Source organism: Etheostoma spectabile, chromosome 2 (genome assembly GCF_008692095.1).
Source record: "Etheostoma spectabile isolate EspeVRDwgs_2016 chromosome 2, UIUC_Espe_1.0, whole genome shotgun sequence".
NCBI classification, from domain to species: Eukaryota; Metazoa; Chordata; class Actinopteri; order Perciformes; family Percidae; genus Etheostoma; species Etheostoma spectabile.
Window position 1 is genome coordinate 11066346 of NC_045734.1, and position 6861 is coordinate 11073206.

Here is a 6861-nt window from a genome sequence, read left to right on the forward strand (position 1 = left end):
AACAAGAGTCCCTATTTGTTTTCTCTCTGTTAGTCCTCTGTGTATTATTTAATCATACATATTACATTTGTCCTGCAGTCATTAGCTTATTTTACAGACTATGTGGAAATGTCTGGGAGTGATCTCTTATGTAAATGTGTTCACCAGATGTTCAATATTTTTATTTGAAAAAGGCTGTGACTCCTCAAGGTATACCCATTTACATAAATTCTAATTCTGTTTTCCCTTTTTTATCTTCACCTTAAAAGTAACAATAGAAGCAATGTCAACTAACAGAAACTTTATGCTATTTGAACACAGTTTTGATGGACATTTTACTATACTTTTTTTTAATTTAAGGTGGCGAGAGACACAATAAATCATTTTCTCACATTCCTGGACAGTAAAAAGCAGATACCTGCAATAATTATTCAGCACCAAACTTTGCGGTCTGCACTTTACAAGGTTGTGTTTTCAATCCAGCAAGTGTCCAGTCGCATGTGCTTTTGATTGAAAGTAATGACTCTACCCTACCTTTTTAATTGGATAAGGTTTCCATTTGCTGAAATATTGGAAGCCTTTTTTATCTCCTCAGACACTGGAAAGGGTACATTCAGGGTGACTGGAGACTTTAGGTCTTTATGGAAAGAAGAGGTAGATATAGAAAGAAAGCACGTTTATTTAGCTGCAGGCCACCCACAGGCTCTGGAGTCTCCACCAAAAACCATGTAATAAGAAAGTGACTGTCACTCCCTCTGCACTTTCCAGCATGTGTCAGCAGAAAATACAAATGAGGGAGTTCACACAGACAGGTTTGACTGCCCATGAAGTTGCCAGCTAAATAAATATGCTAAATGATTCAGTGGAACGCTTTGATTTTGTGCCCGTGTTGGCACGGTGCAGATCATAAATGTAATTTGGGTTTGCATGGCTCATATCATTCACCGTGGCAGAGAGGAAAAGTCTTCTCAAGCAAGGAGGCTTTATGACTTTATCACATGGACATCTGCATCTGGGTGTGATGTCTCGAGTCAAACTTACACTTAGCTGATGAAAATTATGATGTTCAGCCATCTTTGCAGCTTTTATTTGGCTTATTATTTTATCTGTATGTCTTCATTTAGCAATAAAACAAAATCTCCTCCTGAGCAAAGCTAGACTATTAGAAAGCCTCGAGGAAAGATTCTTAAACATATGAAGAAACATGTGGTTGGATGCTTGGTGACATTTTACCCTTCTGTCACAGGGTCTGTTGGTCATTATCAATCATCTTTAACTTCAGCCTGCATTGGACCCAAAGTTCAGGAATGCACTTTTTCCCTTCTAAATATGAGCGAATTACAGCATTAATATTGTTCTGCAGGCAAAGAAAAACTATTTAGACACTCATACTGCATCTAACTGCATGATGAGATCTAGTTGACAAGCCCAATTTTAGTAAAACACATCTGTTGAATTTTCCATTGGTGCTAGAAGTACACAGATTGTATAAAGTACCACTACAACAATGTAAAAATACTTAATTACAGGCACCTCCATTAAATATATAACTAATGTAAAAGTCCATAAAAAGTCCCTGGTAGTCCAGTGGTTAGGATTTGGCAGTCTCACCGCCGTGGCCCGCATTCGATTCCCAGTCAGAACTACTTTTGGGGTGGCAGAACTACTTTTGTTGGCTTTGGTCCCCCATTTGGACTAAGTCCAAGTCCAAGGAGACCAAGTCCCTGAATGGACCAAGTCCTTGTATAGACCAAGCATGGAGTGCTGGGGAAGGTGCCAGTTGCCCTCATAGGCACTTTTGAGGTGCCCTTGAGCAAGATACCCAACCCCCAAACTGCTCCAGGGAAGCGATATAATGGCTGGCCCTGCACCTACTCCCTTAGAATGCATATGTGTGCTGTAAAAAATTTGTAAATTCCGAAAGACACTTTTCAAAGGCGAATTGACTTGTGTATGGAATGACAAATAATAGTGTTTCAAGTTCAGGAAGTATTATCAGCAAAAGGCACTAAAAGTATCAGTCAAACCTGTCACAAAAGAAATCAGAAAATAATGCCCAAACTGTGATACATCATAAATTACATAATAAATGGTATTAATGATATGTCAATGTGTAAGTAGAATTCTATTGTTGTAGCTGGTCGTGGTGCAGCTTCATTATGTAGGGATTAGTATTGTTTGGTAGTTTAATCCAGTGATTTCCAACCTGGGGGGATCAAGCCTCCAATGAGATTAGGAATGGGGTGAGAAAGACGAAAAAAACAAGTTGAGTCAGACAACTCCCATTTGAAAAGCAGAACATGTGTTTGGCGTCCAGATTCCGACCTCATCACTCCCCGCAGTTTAGGTCTACATGAGATAATGGAAAATGATAAAGTAGCTTCCCGCTGGCCGCAGCCTGCAGGTGGATGCAGGGGTGGTGGGGCTAAAAGCAGGCAGCGTTACAGTTGCAGAGCAGCAGCAGCATTGGCAAGGTGATGATGTGGAAATTGTGCAGCTTCAATAGACTGCCAAATTGAGGTGGTGTGTGTTTGGTAAGTGATACGGAGAGTGAGGCATGTTACGTGTGTGTACATCAGTGCAGCTCGAGTTGACTGCCTGAACTAGCTCGCAGGCATCACACCATTTCTACTACATAACTTTGTAATTGTATTTTGGACTTTTGGACTCTAAAATTAGCTTTTTGGTGAAATAATGGATACTTTAACTTCTTGCGCCTCAAAACTTCATTCAAATGATACCTAGAGGTCTAGATGGGAAATCCCTCTTTGGTGATGCTGCTAACAACTTATATTCCTCTGAAAGGTGACAAGGTGTCCCAGGTGGACAATGTCTTTTTTGTAAGAGGTCAAAAACCAAAATGATTGGGAACCACTGATTTTATCTTCAACAGTTTATTGTATTGTATAAGATTATCATAATTATTTTGTCTTGTGAAATCAAAATGTTTATAATACTTAGAAGTAAATACTTAATACTTTGAAAGTACTGTACACTAAAATGAATAATGTACGACAGTATAAGGATTAAATTAAATGTCAAAAAGTAAATGCTCCTTTAAAATTTAAATATGTGTATTATAACTAGTACAATAGAACAATAAGCTATTTTGGGTCATGGCCCATTGTCATCATTCAGAGAGGGTATACATTTACTGAGGGCTATTAAACTTGTATAGACTATAGATGTCTGATATGCGTCTCATACTGGAGGCATCTTGTTGATTGTCGTCTCTATCTAAATCTGCAGTCTGCTCGCATTGAAGCAATCATTACAACTGGCAAAGTTTTGGTTTTCATCATTGCAGCAAGGTTCACGGTTATTATTTTCCACAACCTCTCCTTGCAGCAGCAAATGGTCCAAGAAAAAAAACATTTTTACATCAGAGGTTATCCAAATAGATGGAATCTCTCTGTCAACTCTCAATGCCTGGACCCCTGCCTGGTCAACCACTGCTTTTTGTCAGTTCTCAGTAACTTCTCTCCACGGTTATTAAACAGTTGTATTAGTCCTTAATGGAAATACCACAGTGTGTGTAACAGCAGTCCAAAAACCGAAAGAAAGAAAATACTAAGTGGCATATTGAGAAATGTTGTCATGGAATGACAGAACAAATATGATTGATAAGCAAATCATGTCTTACCCTTTAAAAACTGTGGTGTTTCTTCCATCAACATCACTCACACAACACTACATGTATATCCGTGCTTTTTAAATCCTCCCAATTCCCACTGTGACTTTCTTTTTCTCTCTGTCAGTGGACCATTCTTTTATCTTTGTCCATAACACGGTGCAACATGAACATGGGTTTGTACGATTTACAAGTCAGATGATTTTGGGATGTTATTTTACTCTGGAGTGGGTTACAAAAAGAAAACATTTCTACAGTCCCCTCCAAAAGTATTGGAACTGCAAGGCAAATTCCTTTGTTTTTGTTGTTCACTAAAGACATTTGGATTTAAGATGAAAAGATGAATATGAGACAAGTGGAGGTTGTTGGGGATATCACTTACTGACATTTGGAGGTTTTCTTCACAGCTCTCATAATATTTCTGTCATCAACTACTGTTTGCTGATCTGTTCGATGTCTGTTGCTCAGTACACCAGTAGTTTCTTTCTTTTTCAGGACCTTCCAAATTGTTGCTTGCTATGCCCATGGTCGATTTTCCTTCATTTCTCAGCTTGAAAATGGCTTGCTTTTTCTCCCATAGACAGCTCTCTGGTTTTCATGTTAATTTATCCTCTTTAACAAGAAATGCAGTCTTTATAGGTTTTAAACCAAGGATAAAAACTTAGACTAGTCATGCAGAGCTATTTAAGGTTTGAACAATCAACCTAAAAGGCAACACTTGGGCAAAAAGAAACATCTGTCAGTCACATCTTCCAATAGTTTTGCTCACTTGAAAAATTGGTGGGTTCAAACAAAGGATGACATGTTGTTGAGTTTGTGGACTGTGGATATTTCACCAGGCTAGGGCTGTTGTCATCTCTCATCCCGACTAAAGTCTTGCAGACAGACGGGTGGGCTAGCTGGCTATATTACCATTAGGTTAGTAGTCTATCTATACCGTTAACGTTACTGTTGAATTTGTGGGTTCACCCAGAGTTATTAACCGTGGTCAAAACAACAATCATACTTGTCGTAATCATATGTTACCTACCAATAATTAGACCACATTATTATCATTAGCTACATGTCAACCAGCGCCTTTACAGTAGGCATCAAAACACTTTTTCTCTTTTGGTCCAGCCTACAGGTTGGAAGCAGAATTGTTACTGTTACCATTACCATTATTATTATGTCTCATTCGAACAGTGGTTAATGAACCACTGAAATGATTTTTGAAACATTATTTTAAGGTACAAAATTTCCATCATAGTAAACCCATTTCCACCTGCCTTAGGCTGATCTCCCACACCTTTGGGGGGTCATGACTTTTGTCACTTTTTCAATCTTGGAACCTCTGTTTTGGCTTCCTTGAGCTTTGTCCATGCCAGACTACGGAGTGTAAAATGAATGAGAACCTCGGTGGGAACTAGTTGTTTGTTGGTATACCCGTTGATTTGTCCTTCTAGGAAACAGCGTGGGCAGTAAAGCCAATTGAAGCAATGAGTAATTACGAGAGAAAGGCTACCCTGGCAAGTGCAGGCTCTGAACTAAGTGGAAGTTGAGAAAGACAACAGAAAACAAGCAAACTTCAGGTCAGTTTGATTTAGATACAGCAAATTAGCTAGCATGATGTCTGTTTTTTGTAAGTAATCATGGTTAATGTTCATGCCAAACATATGTTTATGTGTTACCAATTGAGATTCTGTTACATTTCGCAATAAAGCACAACAGACTTTTATAATCTAACAGAAAACCTGCTTTTATTCTCACTCAGCTTTACTACATTTTTAGTAAAAAACACACAAATCTATTGATAAAATATTTGTTTTTGGGAAAATATAATGCTACTATCTAATGTGGTGCTGCCTATAAGGTATGCTAACCAAACAACAACTCTTAAATAAACAGAAGGATGGCAAGGTGGTCATCTGGCTTGGTTGGCTATGTGACAGTAAACCATTCATTGACCCCTGCCCGCCTCAGTCAATGTTGCTACGTTTGTCAAGCTTTTCATTCTCACATATAGAGGGCCAAAGACTTGAAGTCTTTGTGATTTAAACAAAGTTAAACAACGGTAAGTTTGATTGGTAAAAACAGAAAAAAACAAAGCAATGCAGCATGGGTACTTTGCGAACGTTCTTTTCCAAAGTAATGTTTTTAGCTTTTTATCTGGATTTCTCTGCTGTCTAAAACTTTGAAGGTTTGCTCCTCTCTGTCCTGCTGTCATTACAGCCATACTTGAGTTGCCCGCGACCCCTCTACTCGCTCATTGACTAGCATATGTTCTGTTAGGCCAAGATGTTTAGTCCACAATCGTCTAGGGCTCATAAGAAATTATTTCAAGGTACAAAATAATCTTTGGTGTTGAATCGATATTGAAATCGATCAATATCAATAAATAAGGTCTCGTATGACTGTGTTCCTAAGTGGCATGTAATCAACGACAAAATGATGCCATATGGCAGAAAAAAGTTGTATTGTGTTTACGGAGTATAACCCCAAATTATTTCAAATAACTCTGCCTAAATATTAGGCTTGATTGCGCCAAAGTATGATGTTTGGGACCTTAGTCCCCCAGGTACTTTGATTAATTGTAATATGCATTCAAAACAATGAACTTGAAGCTACTTGTTGACAAGATGTCAACCATACATAATAATTAAAATAGCCATTGAATCCTTTAGATAACTTTTCTAATACAGCTAAATCTGTCTACAAAGAAGTCCTCTGCAATCACTTCCATATTGTGTTTCTCTTCATCCAAATATGCTATGTGCTGGTGCTTGATTACAGAAGGGTGACAGTGACAGAACATTTTTATGGAGTACAGCTGCTACATGGGCCACCACTTTCATCTTATTGCTTTTTGTCTCCTATTTAGAATAATTACATTGTCTGGTGTAGACAGAATGATGTAAGCATTTCATTAAAAATGACTTTAAAGTTCCCTTCAAGACATGTTTTTATACTATGAATATTTAATCTGCCTGATTGGTTTATGTTTAAAAACTACTTACACCTTCTTTAAAGAACACGTACCCCATCTCCCTCATTAAAACGTCCAGAATATGCAACTGTCTTTTGTTTTTAAAAGTTTAGCTGCCAAATGCAAGACATCTCCTACTTTCCTGATAAGTTAACCCTCAGCATTTGTGACCTAGAAGTTTCAAGTTTCCACATCACACTACCGTACATTGTATTTTCCATTCATCTTCCATCCCTCTTCATCCGCTCATCCGGGTCACGGGGCAGCAGCTCCAGCAGGGGACACC